Raw genomic sequence first — 25,134 nt, forward strand, 5'->3', positions numbered from 1 at the left:
CCTCAGTTTCCCCATCTTCGAAGTAGAGCGCGGGGTGCGGCTCGGCCGAGCGGATCACCCGCGGTCCAAACGGCTCGGGGGCGCGGAGCGGTCCCGGCGCCGGGCGGTAGCCGCGGGGCGCCCCCCGGGCCAGCGTGGCGGCAGCGCGCACGAGCGCAGGGGGCGGCGCGGCCCCGCGGTGGGGAGGGGCGGGAGCGCGCGCGGGCCCGCGCAGGCGGCGGCGGAACCGAGCGGACGGGAGTGCGGCCGCGGCGCCGCCGACTCGTGTGGGACCCTCCGCTCCGGCCGGCCGCCCGCCGGGCCGCGCGCCGCTCTTCCCGCCGGCAGCCGAGCCGCCCGCGCGCCGGTGAGTGGGCTGGGGCCGGGGCCCGGCGGGATCGGGCCGGGGAAGGGGCGGGGGCCGGGCGGCGGGGCAGTCACTCGCAGCCGGGCCGAGGGGGGTGCGCGTGCTCGCGCGCGCGGCCGCGACTCGGCGGGGGACGGCGGGCGGGGGTGTACGCGGGAGGCCGGGACGCGAGTGTACGCGAGAGCCCGAGTGTGTCGGCGGCCGTGCGTCCGAGCGTGCGTGGGCGGCGTGTGTCCGTCTGCCCCTCGGGGTGTGCGCCCGAGTGTGCGCGTGCACGGCGGAGGGTCTGGGTGGTGGGGTTTGCGGTGAAGGAGTGCGGGGGACGCGCGCGTGGCTCCCTTTTGGACGTTTATTGTTTACTGTTTGCCAAGGAGTGTGCCAAGCGCTTCACGTGGGATCCCATTTTTGTGAAGGAGTTGTGTGGGTTCGGGGAGTACGTGCGCGCACGTGTGTGAGCGTTCACAAGTGGCTTCTGTGTGCATTTGTGAGCCTTTGAGGACTAAAGTGTACAGACGTGCGTGTGGATGTGTATTTTGTGTTCGGGAGTGTGGGAGTGTGTTTATTATGGAGGCCGAGGGCGCCCCTTGGCACCCACAAGGTGTTTTGCATGATGCGTCAGCCCCTGGCCCCGATGCCAGGGAGCCCATGGAGACAAGTAGGCCAGGGGTGGGCACCTGGTGGGTGCTGGGCCTTGTGTGGTGAATGAGGGCCAGCGGTCAGACCGGTGGAGCCAGGCTGGGCCTGGCAGAGAGGGAAGCCTCAGAGCCAGGCGTTTGGTGGGGCCCGCTGTCGGGACCCTGCATGGGGCCCCCGGGTGCCCAGGCTGGGCTGGCGCTATGGTGGGTCTGGCAGAGCTCCTTGGCCTGGTGTCGGAGGACTTGTGTTCACTTCTTCCTAAATACTCTTTCTGGGTCTCCTGGCTTTGTTCTCGCCCCTCTCCGGCCCTGGCAGATTTTAACCTTTCCCCTGTGCCTGGGGGGCCTGACCCTGGGGAGACTAGGGGTCCCAGGATACTAGTCTGTGTATCCGGGGGTCTCTCTGTCTCTGCTTACTCTGCTAAGTAGATGAATACTCGTCCAGTTGATCCATTTGTTGAGCCTGGGCTCCAAGCGTGAGTCCCCAAGACAGTAAGAAACAGCACAGCACGCTGGGGATGCTGGTTTCCAAGGTCTGTCCTGCAGCTTTGAGGGACGGTTTTTTGGGGGGGCTTTAGAAATGTTGAAAATCTCTGCAGTTGAAGGTCTCAGTTGCTTCGAGGCCAACTTTAGAAACTCCGGAGCGCCCTAGTTCCCCTGCGTTTTCAGAACTCAGCTTGCCTCTCTGAGGGGAAAATGTCGTGCGCAGGCAAATCTTGGAGGCACATTTAAAAATCCGTGGTGTTAATGGAAGAAGAATTTCATTGAAAGGGATGTAGAGCCGGCTGGAAGCGCCCGTTCCCCAAGCAGCAGCTTACAGAGTGAACTTTGGACGTCTCTTTTAGCAAACAAAACCTGGAAGGAAACAAAAAGACCCACATTCTTTTTCTTTTTTGTCCTAAAAAAAAAAAAACCCAAAAAACGAAGAAAACACCTTCTGGGTTTGCTGGAAATGCTGCCTCTCCTTCTCCCCTCAAGGCCAGGCCCTCCCTCCATCCCCCACCCCCAAATAAAATATGCCTGTGGGGAGCGGTAGATGAGTCACTCCCTGGCAGAGAGCCCCACGGGCAAACATTTGGGAAGGTTCTTGCCTAACTTCCCAGAAGAAAAGGCCCAGGATTTAAAATGGTCCCTGTGGTTTGTCAGCCACTGCCGTCCCAGTCTGCTTCGGAAATGACTAAAAAGTAGTTTCTGTCCTCACAAAACAAAGTCTCAGACTGAAGCGGTGGCCCAGGTTGGTCTGGGCTTGGGGTTTCAAGAGGGTTTGAAGAATCAAAGCTCCTGGTTTTGCCCAGTGGCGTTTCCAGTGGCTCCGAGCAAGGAGGGGGCAGGGAAGGGGGAAAGGAAGCCATGCTCATGGAGCCCCCTACGGTGCCCTGATCACAGTTGTGCCACAGAGAGGTCGAGCCTATGTCCTGGGACTGCTGAAAGGAGGTGGAGGCAGGATCCTGTCACCTGCCTGACTTCAGGCCTGTCCTCTGAAGGTGCGCGGACGGGGTGCTCGGTGTTTTCACACATCTATTCATTTAACCTTCATGAGGATGTAGGGGGTTATTATCTCCATTTTACAGATGAGGTAACTGAGGCTCAAAGAGATGAAATGATGTGCATAATTTTCTGTAGGTAGCGCTACAATTAGGGGCCACCATTTATTGAGGGTCTCCTGTGTGCCAGGCACGATACTGAAAGCTTTAGGCTTATTTCCCTCAATCCACTCAGCAACACTATGAGATAGGAACTATTTGAATACTTAAAACTTTTTTTTTTTGAGAGAGAGAGAAAGAGAGAGAGAACACGCATTTGTGCAGGGGAGGGGCAGAGGGAGAGACGTAGAGAATCTTAGGCAGGCTCCACGCTCAGCATGCAGCCTGACAACACAAGGCTCAATCCCACGACGCTGGGATCATGACCTAAGCTGAAATCAAGAGTTGGACCCACAATCGACGGGGCCACCCAGGCACCCTTAGATGGGAACTATCTTGATGTCCATTTTACAGGAAACTGGGGACACAGATTAAATAACGTGCCGAGGATCGTGGACTGCCATGCGGTTGACCTTGGAGTTGAATTCAGGCTGGTCTGAGCAGAGCCAGCAGTCTTCCCACTGGACCTGGAAAGTAATGGTCACTGTCTTCCAGGCTCCTTCAGGGCTGGGTTCGTCGGCCGGCTCCAGCCTTCCGGGACAGGGCTTCCTGAAGGTGCTGCCCTCCTTCCTTGTCCACTCTTGCCCTTCTGCTGTGGACGACCCACGCCCAGGGCCAGGACTGTCAGAGAGAAAGGTCTACAGTTCACATTTTTTTCTTTGCTCATGAAGTGCCAAAGATTGGTTTCAGAAGGGAAGTGTCAAAACAATTGTCGAAAAGAGAAGAATATTCCCTTCCTCTTCTCGGGTCAGACCAAGCAAGGGAGTTAGCGGGTGGGGAGTGGAGGACCCTGGTGAGTCATCCGAGATTAAACATGGGTTGGCATCTCTGGGCCTGTGTGGGGAGGGAGCAAGCTGGGGCACTGCCCTCAGGCAGAGCCCAGTGCTGGACCCCCAGTGATGGCGCGTTACCCCCAGGGCCCCGACTCCCAATGCTGAATACCTGACAACAGGATCATTTCCATGTAGGCTGCTTGTCACTTGCCATTTTAGCCCCGTGCCTGTCTCTCTTCCTTGTTCGTTTTCCTTTTTATCACGGTTTATACTATGTTGTTCTTGAAAGGAATGTTGTGCGTGCGGACCTGTGCCGCTTGGGGTGTGTGGGGCCCCTGCAAGTGTCCTTTGATGTTGGAAAGGAAAAGGCATTCCTCTCCCTTCTGAGCGTGTTCTGCACATTGATGAACATTTGCAAATTGCTTTGAGATGCGTTAATTTAAGGTGTGAAATAATAGATCTTGTGCGAAGGCTCAGCCACATTTCTGGCATTGATGGATTTCTCTCCCGTCTGGCCTGCGATTTGGGGAGGTAAAAATAGTCCTTGTTCCTACATTTTTATCTTTATTTATTTATTTATTTATTTTTGCTGATGTCATTCTTAGGAAGCGGTGTGCACATACCACGGGCCTTTCTTTTGGCCGTCACTTCGGATGGTTGCCAGAATGCTGGTGACCAGAATGTGGAGCTTTGGGGAGCAAGGCTGCTCCTGGCATGTGTGTGGGGCGTCATCTGGGGTGGTCTAAGCACCTCCCGGGGGGTCTGGGAAATGGCTTCGAAACGCGTGGGTGGTAGATGATGACCAGGATTGGCCAAAGATCTTCAGTGGCTTTTTGGTATGTGACCATCTTCTAATGTCTGACTTTTGGGTAGTGACAAGATGGCCTTTGGAGAAAAGGTTTTATGTTTTATGTTTATTTTTTTTTTAGACTTGTATTTTTTTAAGTTAAGCCGTATGCCCATTGTGGAGCTTGAACTCACGACCCCGAGATCAAGAGTCAGATGTTCTACCGACTGAGCCAGCCATGTGCCCCGAAAATATTTTTATTTTAAAAAGAAAAAAATCAGGTCAGTGGCTTCGCCCATTCTTGTCTGAGCTGGGTGACATACTCGCAGTCTCTTCCTTTGGCCCAGACTGAATTAAACCAACAGCCTTCTCAGACTCAGCTTCCAGACAGGAGCAGTCATTGGGGCAAATCAGTTGGTGGTGTAATTTCCTGTGACGTTCAATTTGGGAACTTGAACGAGGAGCGTGATCTAGCAGTTTGACATCTGTCCTTCCAACGGACTTGCTTGTGTGGAAACAGACCCACATATACAGCCTCTGCTGTGTTGTCTCCAATTCTGGATTTTTCCACAGACGACTGCTCGGGTGGTCTGGTGGCAAAGGCCCGGTCTTCTGGCTGGGCCTCTTGGCATCCACCAGCAGGATCACCGCACCCCAAACCCAACTGGTTGCTTTGGCTGGATTCTGGGGGACGGACGAGCGAGGGGCCAGCCGAATTGAAAGGTGGTGCAGTCGGGATCTGAAATGCATTCAGTTCCAACCGCCTTGATCCGCATGGAGCCGATCTTTCTTTCTCTTAGACATCTGTGTGATGGTGACCTCATAGAAGAGAAAAAGGGGCTTTATGTAGGAATTCCATAGAGTGTGAAGGAATTTCTGCAGGGGAAGGGGGAGGGAAGCTGCCATTGAGAGCCTGCGGTTCTGCATTTCCTCGAGTTGTTGAAGCCCCACACTTCAAAATTAGGCTGGGGGTGGGGCGGTGCTTGACCTTGACAAAGGGAGCTGGCGCCTTAGAGGAGAGCTCCCCAAAGCCCCCAAGTTGTAGTTGAGGATATGGGGTGGGTGCCTCAGAGCCCTTGTCACTGCAGGTGAGTGGCAGACTTGGAATTTGTCCACCACCCCCTCCCCAAGGTCTGCCCTGCCTTGTTCCTTGTTGTCCCCAAAGTCTTTGAAACTGGGAGTTGTCAGGAAGAGACGTGCAAAGGGGTACCCGTTGCCTTGCAAATGACCTTCAGCTCTGGTGAGTCCAGAGCAGTCCAGAGAAGAACCACACGCCCATTTTACAGAATGAAGACTGGGGCCCAAGGAGGGGAAGGCAGTAACCCACGATCACATTAAGGACTTGAGCTTTGGCACCAAATGGAGCGAGGCGGGAGTCCCAGAGCAAGCCATTCACCTCCCGGAGCCTCAGTTTCCCCAACTGGGGAACAGAGACAATATCAGGACCTCATAACGTTTGAGGGAAGAACTACAGGAAACAATGGATATAAACCCCTCAGCACATGGGTGGCACCCCAGAAGTGCTACCCCGAGATTTTATGGGAGGTGAGGAAACTAGTTGTTCCCTAGGGTCACCGGGCTGGGGTCACTGGGCCAGGAAGGTTGTTTCTCTGTCCGGAGCATTTTCAGCACCCCTGCCTACTGAGGCCCTAAGTGAGGCTGAAAGCAGTGTCAGGGGCCGCTGAAGCACTTCCCCGTGATCATGACCCTCAAAATAGACCGGGAAGAGACGCGCGGTTTGGACCAAGGCGGGCTTTAAGTCCGGGTGCTCTGGGCGGCCCAGGAAAACGTGTAGAAGTCAGTGTCTTGTGCTGCCCTCTGTCCGCCCCCCCCACGAGGCTCGGAAAGGGAGCCTTATAAGGTTTTGACGCGTCCTCTTGGAGTCGGAGGGTCTCGGGAGGCCCCGAGAGCTGTGTCAGCCACAGTGTGTTATTAAGCAAGGCAGATGTTTTGTTAATTATTTACACAGCGTCGGGCCCCATCAGAGGTCTGTGCTGACAGAAGCGGCTGTCACAGCCCCGGGCCCCGGGGCAGGGAGCCCTCGCGGAGGGTCCACACAGTGAGGCCCAGGCCCTGGGTGGGGGCGGGGAGAGGCCGTGCGTGTTTGGCGCTCCCTCCTAAGACATTTGGGGTTCTGTCGGGCTGGCTTGTCCCTAAGGGGGGGGGTCCTTGTCCCACGGAAGTGGCCGCCCCTCCTGAGGCAGCTTCCGTGGGCCACAAACGCTCTTCACACCTGACACCCTGCTATGCTGTGTGTGGGGAGGGGAGAGCCTCAGCGGACTCCGGAGCCACCTTGGAATATTGCACCTCTACTCCCTCATCGGGAAAATGGGCCAGTAGCACCAGGCTTGAGGCCCTTGATTCTTGGACACTGTTTGGCAGGGAGGAGGGTGAAGGGGGGACTTGCCTTAGAAATCCAACTTTAGGGCGCCTGGGTGGCTCAGTCGGTTAAATGACACCCTCTTGATTTCGGTTCAGGTCACCGTCTCACGGTTTGTGATTTCGAGCCCTGCGTGGGGCTCTGCGCTGACAGTGCTGAGCCTGCTTGGGATTCTCTGTTTCCAGCTCTCTCTGCCCCTCCTCCCCCTCAAAAAATGAATAAATAAACATTAAAAAAAAAAAGAGGGACGCCTGGGTGACTCCATCGGTTAAGCGTCTGACCTCAGCCCAGGTCAGGATCTCGAGGTTCCTGAGTTTGAGCCCCTCGTCGGGCTCTGTGCTGACAGCTCAGAGCCTGGAGCCCCCTTCGGATTCTGTGTCTCCCTCTCTCTCTCTGCCCCTCCTCTGCTCATGCTCTGCCTCTGTCTCTCAAAAATGAATAAACTTCCAAAAAAAGTTTAAAAAAAAGAAATCCAACGTTAGAACCAGAATTGTGAAAAGAAAGGGGTCTGGGATCAGAGCCTTCCCTCAAGGGTCACCAAGGAAGAGGGACTCTAGCTGGGGGGGGGGGGGGGGTTGTCGCGCAGGGCAGACCTGTCTTCCCACAGCACTAACCCCGTTACCTGTTTTACATAAGGAGGCTTCGCACAGGAGTCATTTTAAGAAAAGATTCTCGGGGCGCCTGGGTGGCTCAGTTGGTTAAGTGTCCGACTTCGGCTCAGGTCATGATCTCACAGTCCGTGAGTTCGAGCCCCGCATCGGGCTCTGTGCTGACAGCTCAGAGCCTGGAGCCTGTTTCAGATTCTCTGTCTCCCTCTCTCTGACCCTCCCCTGTTCATGCTCTGTCTTTCTCTGTCTCAAAAATAAATAAACGTTAAAAAAAAAAAAAGAAAAGATTCTCATATGAAACATCCATAATCTATAAGTCCATGTGGGGACAGAAAGCAGATTGGTGGTTACCAGGCGCTGAGGGAGGGGAGCATGGGGAAATACCACTTAATGGGTACAGGGTTTCCTTTTGCATGATGACAATGTTTCCGAACCAGAGAGAGGTGGTGGTTGCATAACACTGTGAATGTGCTAAACGCCGCCGAATTGGTCACTTCAGAACGGTCAACTTTATGTTACGTGGAAAAAATGTTCACAAGGTTCCGATGCTTAAAAATAAAAGCATGAAAGCCTCTCATTTTACAGATGGGGAGACTGAGGCCCCGAGAGACTGTGACCAGTTCCCAAGGTCATGGACGCTGTCCTGCTTCTCAGGCCAAGGCTCTGGTCATGGTGCTTGAGCCTGGGCTGTGGGCGAGGAGTCCGATGCAGAAACACAGACCCGTGCACAGTCATGCGGGTGGAGTGGACTCTGGTTAACCAGACCCGCCTGTGCCGGCTGGTATGCGGCCGTCCGTTCACTCATTGATTCGAGTAATACATCCCAATGTCTGGGTCAGGCCTTATTCTGGGAGCTGGGTCCCAGAGACCCTCTCAGGGCCCCACCCCACAGCCTCTAACAACCTGGTAAGGACAGAGGTTGTGTTACGAGCTCCTCTGGGTGCTGGTGAACATCTGCAGTAGGCATCTTTCCGGGGCTCGTTCTCTGGGGAAGCAGGAACCCTTTCCAGGAGGGAGGGCATCCGAGCCAGCCTTGAGGGAAACGCGAGGTTTGCCTGGAGGTCTCAGAGGGCTGGGGTGAAGGGCAGGTAGACCACAGGGTGAGTGGGCTGCGGGATGGGGTCGTGGGCTATGGGCAGACCCCCAGCAGTGTGAAATCAGAGACCTCTGCCACTTCCCCAGCTCTTGACCCCTTCCATAGACCTGGCACCTGCTGTATGCGTCATTCCATTCTAACCCTTTACGTAGATTTTTTTTTTAAACGTTTATTTTATTTTTGAGAGAGCGAGAGAGAGCATGAGCATGGGAGGGGCAGAGAGAGAGGGAGACACAGAATCCGAAACAGGCTCCAGGCTCTGAGCTGTCAGCACAGAGCCCAACGTGGGGCTCGAACCCACGGACCACGAGACTGTGACCTGAGCCGAAGTCGGACGCTTAACTGACTGAGCCACCCAGGCGCCCGCCCCACCCTTTACGAGGATTAACTCATTTGGTCCTCCCAGCAGTTCTCTGATGTAGATGTCATTATGCCCACTGTGTGAACGAAGAAACAGACACTGAGAATCCAGGATATATGTGCTTAGTTAATTACCATCAGCATGTGTGCTGGATGGAAGCCGGCCGCATCGGGGTCTGGTCTGCAGAGTCAGAGGGCAGAGGCTGCCATCTGGAAGTGCCTGTCATGTGGGCTGTGAGTTGGTGGCCAGGTCCAGGGCCTGGGAGAGGGCCTCCTAGGCAGCTGGAAGGAACAGCACGTGGCAAGGAGCAAATGGTGGGAAAAGATACTGCTGAGGCCTGCGGGACCTTGGCGGTGGGGGGGCGGGGGGGGGCGCCTTTATTGGAAGGGCAGTGGGGCTCTGCTCCCTCTGGAGCCTCGCTGCTCAGCAGTGTTTCTTTTGCTTGCTATGCTCCAGCCATGTGGCCTCCTTAAACCTTTCCTCAGACGGGTCAAGCAGATACTGCCCTCTGTCCCCTCTCCCTGAAATCCTCCCCCTCCCCCCCCCCCCGCCCCAGTGTTCCCCTGACTTGGTCCTAGCCTTCATTGAGGACACCACAAAAGTCACTTCTCCAAAGTGACCCTGTTATCCCCATCCTGTCAAAATGAGTCCCTCGCTCCTTTACTCCTCTTTCCCTGACCTGGCCTTATTTTTCTTCGGGACCCCTACCCCTTCCTGATTTCCTGTGTTTGTTGTTTCCCTCCCAGACTGGAACGTAAGCTCCATGAGGGTAAGACTTGACCTGCGAACCACCACTGTATCCCCCGTGCCCAGCACTAGGCCTGGCACGTAGTCGGTGCTCAATGGATGTTTACTGAATGAATGGAAAGTTTCAGGTGGGCAGGTGGCAGGATCCTTGAAGAGTGTCTGTGTGAAGTTACTAAACCTGTTAGCAAACTTTGCTTCTCCCAGTGGACAGACAAGGGCTGAGTTGTGTCCAACTGACCCTTCTCTGTTCAGAAAAGGTTGCTTAGAGAAAGGCTCAAATTATTCCAAGGGAGAAACCTACACTTATAGAGGGCTTGTACCTCCCAGAGTTATTGGGGTCTTTTTCTTTGCTCCTTCTCTGCAGGGACCATTCTTGATGCCCGTATAGGAGCAGCATTGGGTTGGATTGAGTGGGTGCATGTCTTAAAGCTACATTTTTTTATCAGGCATAGTTCTTTTTCTCGGAGCACATATCTTTTGGGGTTTGCTTAGGGAAAGGGAGGTGTTTAACCTTCCCAAGCCACCTCTGGGCACAGACACTGCTGTGCAGCAAATGAGCAGAGCCCCCAGTTCACCCAGCCCAGAAAACGGGGGGTTGGGAGTTGAAAGAGGAAGTGATTCCCTAGCTGGTGTGGCCTTGGCAGGCCACCAGGGTGGGTGCCCAGATTGCGGGACCACCGGGGACCACATGGCAGACATACAGGGAGCTGGGGAAGAGGGAGCCCACCCATACGTTTGGCGGGTCCGGCTGAGTCCAGCCGGATTTAGTTACACTAGCATCTCAAGTGCAGACTTGGTGTGCCTGACTCAGTGTGTATGCATTTCCTTCGTTCATCTCCCCCAGGAATTTTAGTGGCCTTTTGTGTTTGTTTTAAATGCCAGCCTCCTCAGCTAACCCAAGAGGAAATGAAGACTGGATTTTTCTCTGTGGAGAGGCTGGGGACAAGGGTGAGGGCTGCCCACTCTTAATGGTGACAGCACAGCATCTGGGAACTAATGCACAGAAAATACTTGTACTTCAAGCTAACAACTTTGGTTTGCACATGCTTTTGTGGCATCCCAGGCCTTCAGATATCACCCATCTAGAGCTTAGGCACATGATGAGCACAGTTTCCAAACTCTCAAAAGGGCAGTGGTCTGTACAAGCATTTTAGTGACATTTGGGGACAAGAGAGGCAGTGTGGAAGATGCTCTTTGGTCGCTAGTATGTAAAAAGTTCATGGATGCTTGAATGGCTTACGGGGCGGCATCTTTGAAATTGCACGGTGCTGAAAATTCTAGGACATATGGTCACTGTGATGTGCTAATGTTAGCAATCTAGATATTTAATTACCCAGAAAAAAACCCTTTGCCTATCCACTACGGGTTACTGGAGAGCCTTTATTTCTCAGGAGGAAGGTCTCACACTGTGTAATCCGGACCAGCAGACAGGGAGTCATTATCCCTCATTAATTTATTAGCTAATTAAGTGATTTATCTGGTCACGCGTTATTCTTTCCATTGCTGTTCATTGGCAACATTTGCCGGGTCCCACTCTGTGCCTGGACTGGTGCTGGGCACTGGGGACAGAATGAAACAGAAGAGCAAATGTTACCGAATCCCCGCTGGGTGCCAGCCCACTGGGTGGTGGTGTGGGCTACAGGTGAATTCATTTCCCTGTGGTCGTTTACTGAGCACCTACTATGCACAGACCCATAGAGATGCTGAATGAAAATGATCCAGTGCCTTGTGGTTTGAACTCGCACTGCATTTTGATGGGGTCTTTTGGTCCTGGCCCCCGGCTTCCTGAGGCAAATCCAGCCAGCCACCGTTCACAGGCCCTGGAATGAACCAGAAACAATCCAGATGCCCCAGGAACCGACGTGAGAACAAGGCATCTCCTTCACACGTTGCGGCTCAGTTCCGCATCTTGCCGCCACCCAGCATTTTGAGACAGAATGTGAGATCTCGTGGTTGGCTAAATACATAAATATTTTATGTCTCGATATTCTGAAAACGAAGCCCAAATGTGCAGAACTGCAGCACATCAGTGCTATAGATCATATGTTATAATAATCTGATGACATGTTGTTTAAATATTTATGGACTGATGCGCCATGACAATGGGGGGAGAGTGTAGTCTTGGAGCAGAGTCGGGGCAGATGCTGGAAAAGGAGGGAGGGGATTCACGCGATCCTGGGAAGCACCACGCGACGCTCAGGGTTTTGATTTGATGTTTTCGGGTTTCGTGACAATAGCAGTGGCTGACATTTATTGAGCACTTGCTGTGAGCCATACCCTTCACCGATGTCATTTCATTTGATCCCCAGAGCAACCCCACGAGGATGAGGCTCTTGATAATCCCACGTGACCTAGGGGACACCGAGGCCCGGGCAGGTCAGATCTGCCCTAGACTCCACAGCTGGAGGGGCCCAGGATCAAACCCAGGCTGGCTGCAGTCTGAGCTCATAGTCACTGTGTCTTCTGCTCTGCCCGTGACCAGTCCTGTCGGAAAAGCTGCCACTGCCACCTGGTACCGACTGGACTTTCTGAATCACAGAAAGAAAGATGACATCTGTGACATGTCGGGCAGGAGTAGAAACCCTGGGAACAAATGTCTAGCCCAGCAGGGGCGACTGTGTGCCAGGAGAGCCACCAGGCCACATGCCTGGCACAAGGCGGGGACGCAGGAAGTGGCAGTTCTGCCCCTCTGCCATGCTTTTCTCTGTTGTCTTTGTGGTCATTCAGGAGGGGGCTGTCTGCAGTCCGTCCTGGGCCCCAGCCTTTACCTGAGCCTTACCCTGTCCCTGCAGTGCGACGCGGGGGTGCTAGACACAGTAGCCTCTGGGTCTCCCGACAGCCCTGTGAGGTAAGCCCTGGGTCACCACCCTACAGATGAGGGGCTCCTGCCATCTCCCAGAGGCCACGCCCCACCTCGGGAGGCAGTGCGCCTGTGCGGACCATCCCTTCCCTGCCTCCCCGAGGCTCCGCTGGACAAGGCTCCCTCCACCTGTCTGTGCCACCATCGGCCCTGCCTGTTTTTGTCACTGCTCAGCATCCTGTTGATCGTCACATCCCCAGCCCTGGGAAGTGGGCCTGGTCCACAAGACAACAGTAAGTGACCAACTACAGGGGTTCCAAAAAGAAGGTCTGGGGGCAGGGGTGAGGGAAGGGCCAGTGATCGTCCCAGACCGCGTGGTGTCTTCTAATTCTGTGGAGGCCTAGGGATGTCCCCAGGGGCCTCCAGGCTAGGGGATAGGAGTCAGAAGGTCGTATAAATGGAAGGTAGGGTCAACTACATAATTTGTGAAGCCCAGCACAAAGTGAAAATGCAGGTCTTCTTGTTTAAAAAGCAGGGAAAAAACCCGTTCCTCGTCAGTCTCTCTCCATCCGTCACGGTGGTTTTTATTGGCTGTTAAATGCCGTGCTTCCTTGGGCGCAGGGACACTCACAGGGCAAGGACAGACCCTTGCAGTTACCCTGTGGCACACCTGACCCTCTGATTGCATTCGGGCCCCTGCCAAGGGTGGAGGGTGGCAGGGGTTATGAGTTAGGGGTCAGGAGCGGAAGTCTTTGTAGGCTCGGGCCCCAAGCCCCCAGGACGTGCACCACTATTCCACCAGACTTCACTTAAAAAACACAAGTTCAAAAGTAAAGTGAAGACTTGAAAGGCAGCGGACACAAGTATGAAACTCCCAAGCACGGGGCTCCCTTCCGAGGGATTGCACTGGTCACGTGCAGTGCGTGCAAAGCTGACCCCAATGGGAGGGCAGCAGCCTCCTCCCACCGAGACACCAATTTCAACAGCACGGCCCCTGTATCGTCCCCGCACGGGCTTGGGGCCGGATCTTACCCGGGGGAGAAGCTCCCCTGTGAGGTGCTGTCTGCAGACCACTGGCCTGCAATGTGAGTGCTATCAGCTGGCCAGCTGGTCCCTCTCCTCACCCTGGGCCTCTCTTGCCAAGCCCACACCATAGACATGGACACGAGCCAATTGGAAATGCCACCCCCTTCCCCGATTTCACTCCTCATGTTGTTGCCAGATGTTATCATACCGACAAACCCATCCCCTCTGCCTTCTTATCCTTGAGTGACAAGGGTCAGAAACCAAATGACAAGGTCCTGACCCATTCGCTCAGGAAGAATGCCAAGCAGGTGGTGCCCCAGAGATCAGAGAGGGTGGGGAGCTCAGATTCCACCAGCTTCCCACGCTGTTCTCAGCCCTGAAACTGGGGGGCCTGGCAGCTACAAGATGTGGACATCTGGCCACTCTTGAAAACACGAATGAGGGAGGCTTGGGAAAGTTAACTATGGCCTATTGTTTAGTACCTACTGTGTGCCGGCAGCATGGCTAAACGCTTTATCCGTGTTACCTTAGTTAATCCCCACAACTTTGGGCTGGCCCCATTTTTCAGGTGAGGATAACTGAGGTTCAGAGATTGAGGCCACCAGTCTAAAGCTATAAGCCACATGGTTTGGAAACTGAGACTTGAACCCAGGCCTGGCTGACCCCTAAAGCCAGTGAGTGCTCTTCGGCTGGGTGGCTGGGGCCACCACCTGGCTGAGTCTTCTGCCTCCACTATCCGTTGCGTGTGCACGGGGACGGGACAGGAGCCAGACCCTGCTGCTTGTCAGCTCCTGCCTCTGAGCAAACACCCTTCTTGGCAGGGAGCAGGTCCCCAGGCTCTCGCTCCAGCTCTTCCCCTCCGAGACCAGCCAGCCGTGCGGCGGTCTTAGGTCCAGATACGGAGGAGGGAGGTGGGGGGGTTAACCTGGACACCCTGGATACGAGCCACGCCTCCGCCTTTTGCTCACCACTCTCCTTGACTTGTTGCTTCCCACCGGGGGCTTCAGTTTTCTCACGTGGCAGAGCGAGGGGGAAATCTCAGTTCCTGTCCCTGCGGGAGTTTTCCTGACCCGGTGAGGTAAGCAACGCACATGACAGCCATTCAGCAGTTAGAGACTGTTACCGTATTGACAATAAGCAACGCTGTGTGGGGCGAGGACTGTAGTTTGGTGTCACCTGTGATGTTCAGGAGCTCCTCTGCACACGGGGACCACGTTAGCCATCACTCAGCCCAGAGCTGCCCTCCCGGAAGAATTCGTCCCTTCCTTGCTTTGTTTCGTCATTCACCCATCCAACAGAGCCAGGCACTGTTCTAAGGGGCATAATGAACAAAAGAGACAAAACGGGGCTGGCATTCTGGTTGGGGAGAGCCGTCACAAGCAAGAAATGAGTCAAGTATGTCCAGTGTTACTGCCTCCGAGTGTTGGAGGCAGATGAATGGGAGTTGTGGTGTGGGGAGGGGTGAGGGTGCCCCCCCATCCCCGCCATGAGGCTCCCTCCTGGGGTGATGCTCCTGCAGTCTCTCTCTTCCCTCCAAGGGCAGTCTCCTGAGAGTTCACATACCGCCTGTTGTTCTAGGTCCCAGCTCTCCCGGGAGGTGCTGGGATGGCATCACGGGGCTTGCTTTGAGAAAGTGGTTTTCCCAGCTAGAATGTGGGAATTTTCCCTCAGGCATTCCCAAGACTTTGAACTGCTCGGTCTCAGGGCTGCTGGTTACCAGGGCCAACCTGGGCAGGCGCTGGCCGCGTATTATTGCACTGACTCCTCTTGGTGACTCTGTGAGCCAGGCTCTTTAGTCCCATTTTACAGACAGGGAGAGGGAGGCCGAGCGAAGCTGAGTCACTTGCCCAGGGGCACACAGTGGGTCTGTGGCCAAGTCAGGATTTGAACCCAGGCCTTTGGCTCCCAGAGCACACATCCTAAACCACTGTGTTCTAGTGCGGACGGGTGTTTCTGTTTCTCTGGGCGTCAAAAACCGCGTGCTCCACCCAGAGCAGCAGATGTTCAGCAAGCACCTACTATGTGTCAAGGCTGTGCTGGGTGCCGCAGGAGGGCGTGGTCGAGAAGAACGCTCAGATTGGCCTGAGAAGTGATTGCAGTTACTCTTTCCTCCACGCCTGTGAGGTGGGTAGCGTTAGCCCCGTGTTAGGGATGAGGAGGCTGAGGCCCAGAGAGGTTCCTCAGCTTGCCAAGGTCACACAGCCCCAGCTGCCTGCCTCTACTTGCTCAGCCTGTTATCAACCGCCGCTGTCTCCTGCCGGCGTCACCCTCCACCCTCATTTTGCGCTTGGACCAACTGAAGCCCAAAGAACAACTCAGTGGCTTGATTCTGAATTGGAGGAGGGTGGGTCCTGGCGAACTTTTGGAAATGGACACCCTTTCCACAGTGAAATTGCTTTTGAGATGCCCCTGACCCTCAGGGCAGAAGACCAGAGAAATTATAGCAGTTGACGAGGGCCTGGCAAGCGTGGGCCTGGGGACCGGGCCTGGGGAATGGAGGCGAGGGTAGGTGATAAGATAAGGTGTCAAGGGTCCTCCCCGGACTGACAACCAGGGCGATAGGGTTTCCTGACATCAGGGACAGACAGGCCTTTTCTTTTTTTTTTTTTTTTTAATTTTTTTTTTTTCAACGTTTATTTATTTTTGGGACAGAGAGAGACAGAGCATGAACGGGGGAGGGGCAGAGAGAGAGGGAGACACAGAATCGGAAACAGGCTCCAGGCTCTGAGCCATCCGCCCAGAGCCTGACGCGGGGCTCGAACTCACGGACCGCGAGATCGTGACCTGGCTGAAGTCGGACGCTTAACCGACTGCGCCACCCAGGCGCCCCTGGACAGGCCTTTTCAAAGGAAATGCTTCCAGGACTGTCCCGTCCCTCCATTAGCAGACAGCCCTCAAACAGCAAGGAAACTGATGTATATTCCATATTCGCGAAATGGTGAGCCGGCGATCAGACCTATTTATTTAAACCCGGAGACGATGAGGCTAAAGACTTGAGCTCTGAGCGGGCGCGCCGCCTCACGGCGCAGCAGGAGAGCCTAATCTGCAGGGTTTTCTTCCCATTTACGGGTTTTTTTGTTGTTGTGTATTTGTAAAATGAGGCTTCTGCTGGCAAAAGCAGGTTTTAGCGAGTGCAGCAGCTCTTTCAAGACCTAATAAGGCCCCAAAGGAGGGTGTGTTCCGGCAACATTTTCCTCCCCCCCCCCCCCCCGGGGGCGGTCCAATTCCTTGCCTCCTGCACTTTGGGCACCATGAACCATCCGTCTTGCTTCCCATTAACGGAATTACCGCCGTCACTGCTGCAAGGACAAGATGGGCCCGTTCGAACTGCCTTGGGGACAGAGGCAGGAGCGGCTGCCACGCAGTTTTGCTTAGAGGGGAAAGGAAAGAAAAAGCGAGAAAAACCAAACTCCCACAAATGGCTGGTTCCTTAGGTCTTAAGAGCCTGGGCTCAGGAGGAAAGAGGCAGCCGGGCGGGTTCAGCCCCGCTTCCTGCTCACATTCCCCGGGCAGGAAGTGCCGTGAGCCTCTCAGAGGAGAGCAGACGGCACAAGTGATGGGGCCTGGGGTCGGCAATCTGGGATCCTACCTGGAGACCCTGTGTCAGGGAGCAAAGCAGTTGGAGCTGCAGGTTAGAAAGAACGTTCCACCGTGGCTTGAGCTGCTTCAATATGTCAGGAGTGACTTCCTGATGGGCAGCTGCGGGGGGAGGGGGGCCAGTCTCTCTGTTCTCATCAGTAAAGGGAGGGACCATGAGCTCTGTGCCCTTTGAGTCTCCTTGGTTGGCCCTTGATACCTGGCTTTGGGGTGAGGCCAAGGCCCACGAAAGCCATAGGGCGAGGCTAGCAGCCAGAGGGAACGCAGAAGAATTACAAAGCAGTCATGACCCTGCAGCACATTGAGGCATCTCTTGGTCCCTGGTTAGCTCAGAGTGAGCTTGGGGCCTGTGTGTCACTGGGTTGTGTTCAGGGGGGAAAGTTCTGCCCCTAGGCCTCCACCCAGCCAGGGGTGGAGGCCCCCCACCCTGTGCCCAGCACCTCCTCTGCCAGTGCCAGTTCTCTTAACAGCGTGTTATTTCTATAGAATCATCAGCTATCTTTTCCTAAACAGCTTCTCCTCTTACTGCTATTATTACTTTTTCATCAGAGCACCCATCAGGGGTTTACATTGCTATCATCAGCTAGTCTTCACCTTTAAACAGCTCCATTGTGTAAGTGAATCCCAGGCTCAGAGAGGTAAAGGGACTTCTCCAAGGTCACACAGCAAGGATTTGGACCCAGATCTGTTTCCTCTGGGAGCCCGTGTGCTGATAACCTGGGAGGATCTTCAGGGGATAGTCGGGTGGAGAGGGCATGCTGGGTGGAGCACTGGGGGTGGGAAGCAGGGGTTGCGGGAAACCAGAAGACGCTCTCTGGGGCCGACGTGGTGGATGACAGGTGCCACCTGGGATTGGGGTCTGACAGGCAAGGAGGCCTTCGATGCTAAGCTCTGGAGTGATGGCTTTACCTGGCTGCCTCGAAGGCTGACACGGGAGGGGTGGTGGTGTTGGCGGCGTGTGTGGAAAATGGCTTGGTGAGGGTAGGTGATAAGACCAGGAGGGGGTGAAGAGGCGCCGGCGTGGACGACAGTGTGGATGGTCTCCGAGCCTCTCAGCCGCCTGAGGCTGCAGTCCCATCCCTTTGACTCGACCCCAGCCCCCCACCTCCCCACCCGCCACCCCAGCCCTTCCTGCTGGGTGTCTGGTGGGAGGCCCCTCACCTCCGCACCCCAGCCTCCCTCACAGCTTTCTTGTGAAAGGCAAGGCCAACGCCTAGGACTTGCTGGGGACAACGTGAGAATAAATGATAAAATATGTAAAGCTTGCAGCACTGCTCTGGGAAGGGGGGGGGAAAGGTGCCATGGGTGTGTTATTTTCCCTAAATCCTATTTCTGCTTGTCATTTCTTTCCTCCCCGTCAGAGAAGCAGTTCTGATTCTTGGGGATGAGAGAAGTCGGAGTTCATGCCAGTGCATCAGCCAAGGGCCAGGCCCATTTGAGCTGTCTGTCCCTAACTACATTCGTTTCCCGATTTCCAGGCCGTCTCATTAATCTGCAGGATCCCTGGTTCTAACATGCTTCCCAGGGATCGAGTTGTGTTGTCACTGTGATTGAATTCTGATCCTCCCTTGATTGATTGATTGCTTGGTCGGTTGATTGATCTGGAGAAGTCAGAGGCAAAGCCGTGAAAGAGGCAAAGTTCTCCTGAGTTCTGCGTTCTGTGACATGTGGTGTGTGTTGAGGGGCGGGCTGGGGCCACAGCTTCCCCCCCTGCCCGCTGGGAGTCGGCCTGTCTGGAGCCGACGTCAGCCGTGCAGTGAGGGGCGCTCACAGCCTCAGGTTTGGTGTAAGGCAGTGTGGTGTGGTAGGCACGCCCAGCGGAGAAGCTGGCTGTTCCTGGGATCTGTCCAGGTGTAGTTTTCCACGGAGGCAAGATTCCCAGGAGTGTGAGCCCGGGCTAGCCCAGGAGCCGCTGGGTATCATCCCACGGAGCCAGGTGGTTCTAAAGGAGACTGGGTTCTGCCTGCCATTAAGGGGCTCAGCCCCCTGCCCACCAAAGGGCCTAGCACCTGCTGGGGATGCAGTCTGAGTGTTTTTATGTTGAGTGGACAGAGGAGGGTGAGGAGATAAATGTGTCACTTACTGGCTGGGTGACTTCATGTGTCTAGGGTCTCATTTTTATTATCTCCAGAAGCCATATTTCAGTTGGGGAGACTGAGATTCAGAGAGGTGAGGATTGTGGCCAAGACACCCAGCAGAGAAGCCTTGAGGCTGGTCTGCCCACGTGTGTGAACTTCTGCTCCCAGTAGAGCACTGGTCCCTCTGTCTGGCCTTTCCTTCCGGACACCGAGCTCCCCCAGGGCTGGACGTGGCCTGCCCAGACCAGGCCTGCGCTCTTGCTCCCGCACCAAGGCCCCTCCCTCCCGTAAGCCCCCCCTCCCCTCAGTGCTGGGCGGAGATGGGGCAGGTGCACCTCCTGTGTGCCGGTCACACCCTGCGGACTTGATCTACGCCACGTCATTGAACAAGTGAGCCTTTTAGGTAGGTCTCCTCCCCATTTTCAGATCATGAAAGCGAGGCTCAGAGAGGTGAATGAAACTCGGCCAGGGTTTCCCAGCAAACAAGTGATGGGGCCCAGGTTCAAATTCAGGAAGGACAGTCACCTGCTGGCTAGAGAAGCGGTGGCTTTGACCCGTTACTGTGGGCATGATGTCAGAGGCAGAACTTTCCCACGCAGAAAAAGCAGGGAGTCTGCCAGGGTTGGGCAGGGTAGGGGGGGTGGCCCCTTGGTTCCCCAGGAAATGTGGGGCTAGATAGGGCCCCAAACCCACTTGGTCCCCGGGCACCCACCCAGCCCACCTCTTTCTGGCTTCGGGTGCTCTACCTGGGCAGTGGGAGGACGGGAGGACCTGGCTTATCTGAGTGCTGATTACATGCTAAGCAGTTTGCTACCCAGTCTGAATTAGTTGTGCCAGGGACCGTGTGAAGCCACATGTCCTTATTTGCATGGCCCGACCCCTTCCTCAGCTACACTTCCCCCGTAGCGCTTACTGCGGTCCAATGTCTGTGTCCACCACTTGACCCCTGGGGGGGGGGGATGGGTAGGGTCTGTGCCTCAGACAGCGCTTGGCTTTGTAGGCTTCTCAAGAAGTACTTGATGCATGACAATGGGATGAAAAGGAAACTGAGGTCCGTAGAGCCCCGGCCGCCAGCTGGGGCCTTGCTCACTGGCCGGCTCTCAGCCTGGAGTTCCAGGTGTGCCTGTCTGTGTCCCCACAGGTTCATGCTGCCCAAAGAAACTTCCAGTCTGTGCTTGTGGCTTTGGATCAGCTCTGAAAAAGCGTGTCCTGTGACCGCTCAAGGAATCTGGGCCTTTCGCCCAGAAGAGAGTGTGTTTCCTGGCTTCCTGAGAACTGGGGCCCACCCTGCCCCTGGCCGGGGCTTGCAGAATGGAGGGAGGGAGCGATGGGCTCCGGCCCGGAAAGCGACAGCATCAGACCTTATCATCTGAGGTTGGTCGCCCTGTGCCCGAGACTGTCCCGGCAAGGCCACCCCTGCATGGCCGTTAATCCTAGCACTCCAGGCAAAAGTTTCTCCACTTTTGGGGCATCTTCTGCGGGGGAATTAGCGCTCTTGAGTTACTGGAAAAGAAGCATTCCTCACGCTCATACAAAGCTTTATCCCTTGGACGGCTCTCCCAGCACACCTCACGGGTTACCACGTGGCACACGTGGGTGCGACGTTCATGAAGCACAGGGTGACTGGCTTCCATTGGGTCATCAAGCCGCCAGGGCCAGATGTTTCGAAAAGCTCCTTCTGGAGTGCCTGGCATCTGGCCTTTCCCTCTGAGGCCGGGTGCGGGTTTACGAGGTGTCTTTGAAGAGAGCTGGAGTCATCCGGCCCGTGATGTCTGTACATTGAGTAATTTCACGCTTTGGTTTTTTTCTTTTCAAAAGAAGGGTCTGGGCTTCTTTCTCCTTCCCCTCCTTTTTCCTTTGTATTTTCTGGGCTTCTTTCTCCTTCCCCTGCTTTTTCCTTTGTATTTTCTTTTCCTTAGGACCCTCCCTCACTGACTGGCCTGGAATGCCTCCTCCCTGGGGCTGGGAGATCACCCAGTCTGGAATGACCCACAGGTTAACTGGGGTATATTGGGCAAATTTCTGAGAGGGAGAAAACCTTTTTCGTCCACAGAGGAGAGTGGGGGAGGCCAGCCTCACTTCTCCTCGGCCAGGATTGAATAAAAATAATCACTCGGGAGGGCACGCTGGCTTGAGTTTGCCGGTTCCCCAATGCCAGATCCACGCCAGGCCCGGGGCTGTGTGAGATTCTCACCCATCTATAGGAAATGAGAAAACTTAAAGACAGGCCTGGCGTCAACTGCTTTCTTATGTCAGGTGTCCTCTTTCACGCAGGACGGTGATAATAGGTGGGAATTTTATCGTAGGTGCCAGAAAAAAAGTTGGCAACCTTCTAAGGTCCATCTTCAGAATTTAGGGGAAACGCTACAGGCCTGTGAAATCCCCAGACCTGGGAACCACTGATTTATTTCCTCTGCAGCCTGAGAAACAGAAGTTGAGCCTGGAGTCTTCCAGGAAGTCTTCAGTGCTTGGGGAGGCTGGGGAGCTGGCGGCCTGTGAACAGTGGCCATGCTTGGGGGTGAGGTGGGAGTGGATGAGTTACCCAGAGCCCCCATAACAAATCACCCCCAAACTGGGGGCTTATCACAACGGCAGTTTAGTCTCTCACAGTCCTGGGGCCAGAAGCCTAAAATCAAGGTGTTGGCAGGGGCTGGTTCCTTCTGGGGGTTCCGAGGGAGAGTGTGTTTCACGTCTCTCTCCTGGCTGCTGGTGGTTGCCAGCGATGCTTGGCGCCCCTTGGATCGTAGACTCATCACTCCAGTCCCTTCCTCTGTCATAACGTGCCCTTCTCCCTGTGTGTCCCTCTTCTTATAAAGACACCGGTCGTTGGGTTTGGGCCACCCTAATCCTGTGTGACCTCATCTTCCACTGATGACATCCACAAAGACCCTATTCCCAGATGAGGCCATATTCCCACATTCCAGGTAGACACGAGTTTTGTGAGGACACTGTTCAGCCTGGGACAGGGACTTGAGGGGGTGAGGAGGAAGGCCTGTTCTGGATAGGGCATTGCCAAGTGTTCATACTTGGGAGTGTCTGCCGCTGTTTGAGTTAAAACAGTGTCCCCAAGGGGCGCCTGGGTGGCGCAGTCGGTTAAGCGTCCGACTTCAGCCAGGTCACGATCTCGCGGTCCCCGAGTTCGAGCCCCGCGTCAGGCTCTGGGCTGATGGCTCAGAGCCTGGAGCCTGTTTCCGATTCTGTGTCTCCCTCTCTCTCTGCCCCTCCCCCGTTCATGCTCTGTCTCTCTCTGTCCCAAAAATAAATAAACGTTGAAAAAAAAAATTAAAAAATAAATAAATAAATAAATAAAACAGTGTCCCCAAGATGGACTGCTAAGGCTGCCTGTGATTGCAGGACCCAGGTGGCCCCAGCGTCCCTGCTGACGTGCTTGCTGGAGGGGACAGATGCACTCAAGGACCCAGGTCCAGGGAGGGAGTGCCGTCGCCACAGCCAGGGCCAGGTCGTGTGACACCCTCCCTAATGGACAGTCTCATGGGAGGGGACCTAGCCACCCTGCACTCTGACTCCAGAGTCTGTGCTCTGCGTCCTAGACTTCTTTCTGTCCTTTAATGCAGGCACCACACATGAGTGGATCGGTTCACTTCAACTTTTTGAAAGACAGGCCATCAGTATCTAGTCTTTGGGTGGCACCTGCTAGGATACCTTGGCACCGAGAGCCCCCCTCCCCCCCCCCCCCAGTGCTCTGCATAAGCCTGGCTGTGCTTTTGGCGTGGAGGGGGCCCCTCCCGGCAATGACAGGGCCCTGCCACTCGCAGCAGTACCGCCAGTGAAGCCTCTGCCTGCTTTGTGGATAAAAGACTGCCTGTGTGGCAGGGAGGAGGGATCCAGTCTCTTCTCTTCCTCCAGGGACCCTTATCTAGTTTGGCACAGGCTCTGTGGTCAGACGTTTCTGGGTTAGCATCCCAGCCCTGACACCTCCTCGCCAGTGATCTCGCTCAAGCAAGTCCCAGGGCCTCTCTGAGCTCTGCATCGCCCCCACTGTGAAATTGGAGTAATGATTCTAGCCCCGAACGATTAGGAGATGGCTGTGTGACTTAGTGGCTTGTAACCCCCTTTTGTGAATCTTCCCAGTGCCTCGCACGGAGCCTGGTGCACAGTAGGTGCTCAATAAAAACAAGCCAGATAAGAGAGAGTATCGTGGGGCCTGAAGTACACTTCACAGCACTCTTGAGACCTGGTCCCAACATAGTCCCTTGAGAGGAAGGTTCTGTAGGCATTTCCTTGCTCCTGGGGATGGACACAGTTACCTGAGCTAACCATGGTAGGCGTGAGGAGGTCAAGTGTGTGCAGTAGCATTGGCAGAGGGAAGGTGCCGCTAAACCACATGTGGGGCTTTGATTCCTCACGTGATGCATTGAGTAAAATTATACCTGGGCTTGGTGCCGTGGGAGGCAGAGGGGTGTGCAGAAGAGCACTGGAAGGGGGTCTGGCTTTGCAGCCCTTATGAGCCCTGTGTGCAGATGCTCACGGGCCCTCACCAGTCCTGCTTTAGACTTTCTGCTGTGGACCTGAGGCCACTGCTGTCATTTGGGCCTCTGTCCCACAGCTGATGCCGGACTTGCCTAGCCGTCAGGCCTTTGCACCTGCTGTTCTCCCTGCCTGGAGTGCCCTCCCCCTGCTCCTCTGCTCAGAGCTGCTTCCCATTCTGAGATGGCACACACAGACTGCACATACCTTTCCCTGGGTCACCACACCCTGGGCATACACAACAGTGATGTCGCTGGGCTGTAGGTGTTGGTGTGAGACTCCTATCTGTAAACAAGGAGCCCCATTGAGGACAGAGGCTGGTCATAGTACGTGTTTGAAAATTGAGTGAACAAATGATTGAACGTCCTTGGACACTTCTCTGCTCGGTTCCTTGGTTTCCGGTCTTGAAGATATAGGATGTGGACTGCTGGCTTCCTTGGGGCCCTTCTGAGGTCTCTGATGAGACATGAGCTCTCGAATGGATTCAGAGTTTCTCCTGCTCCCAGGAATAAACAGAAGTGTGGCAATAGCACACGTTGGGCTAGCAGTTGCCACGGACGTGCAACAGTTTGAACGTGGTATGGGGGACTTTCTGGGTACTCAGCGCAACGTCCTCAGTTAATGGATTCCGGTGTCTTTGAAAAGGCAGGACTAAGGCAGCCTCGCTGGTCGTTTTAATTGCGGTCACGGCGGCCCTTCCCGCCCCATTCCCTCTGCAGGACTTATTCCCAGGCCTGTGGAGGGATGGAGGTGTGGAGAACTCTCTCTCTCCTCTTCCACGTGTGCCAGGCCTCCTGGTGATGTATACAGCAGGTTCCGCTGGGTCTGTCCCCAGCTCCCTCCACTCCAGGCTGGCACCGGATTTCAAACCTCCACCTCCGCGGTCTCCCAGCTGTGCAAACATCTTTCTCTCCGAGCCTCAGTCTCCTTACCTGCAAAATGGAGATAGCAATTCCCGCCCTGTGGGGATGAGCAAGTGGACGAAATATGTGGCGTGGTGTGTGGCCTGGGGTAGGATCACATGATACGGTGGCTGTTCTTAGCCTGAGTATTCCTTACGTTAGAGATCAGGGTGAAACAGATCAGCAGTCTGCTTGCTTAAGCCAAAAAATGTCTGTCGTCTGAAGAATTTTGTTTTGGAAGACAGGTTTTGGGTCAGAACCTGATTCCCTCAGGAATTTCATGGTTGAGCATCCAGGCGTTATTTTATAAGCTCGGTGACCACCCAAGCCTTTGAGCCTTCCACGTGGACGTTCCCAGGTCAGGCTTTTCGGGAATCTCTTACACAGCTGGGCTGCCTGTCACGTCGGTAGCATCATTTCCACAGAGCGGGCTCTGTCTGGCTATGAATAGATGTTTTTTCCCTCTTTCTTGGATGCCTGAATGGCAAGTCTCCCTCCCGCGGTCCCAGAGGCTGACCTGTGTGTAAAACTCCAAAATGGACATCAGAGCGGGGCCGTCCATTCCTGCTCCGACTCCCGGCACCCAGGGAGGCTCAAAGAGATGAGTCGATGGCTGCAGTGACCTGGGAGCCTCCCGAAGCCCCAGGCTGTGGTTTTAAAGGCTGCTGAGCAAACAGACACAATCAGAGGTCACAGAAAAGACAGCAGCTCAGAACGACAGCCGAGATTGAGGAGGATGGCCCAGTGTCTTCAGAAACAGGCCTGCTGGCATCCAAGCCCCAGATGCAAAGCCCCTAAAAGCAGGATGCCCGCTGGAGATCAGCATGCTGCAGGCGAGAGGGCCTTGTCATTGGGAGCGTGGGTTCT

General features: G+C 55.1%; 1 protein-coding gene across 1 annotated transcript in view; it reads left to right on the forward strand.

Annotated features, from left to right (window-relative positions):
- The first annotated feature begins 213 nt into the window (after positions 1–213).
- NEK6 (NIMA related kinase 6) overlaps positions 214–25,134 on the forward strand; it is an 86,355-nt gene continuing 61,434 nt past the window's right edge. The window contains exon 1 of the mRNA XM_086683994.1: positions 214–346. The gene's annotated coding sequence lies outside the window, so the exon portion shown is untranslated. The remainder of the gene's footprint in view (positions 347–25,134) is intronic.

The sequence above is a fragment of the Puma concolor genome, chromosome D4, assembly GCF_028749965.1.
Source record: "Puma concolor isolate L17-30 chromosome D4, mPumCon1.1.hap2, whole genome shotgun sequence".
In the NCBI taxonomy this organism is placed as follows: Eukaryota; Metazoa; Chordata; class Mammalia; order Carnivora; family Felidae; genus Puma; species Puma concolor.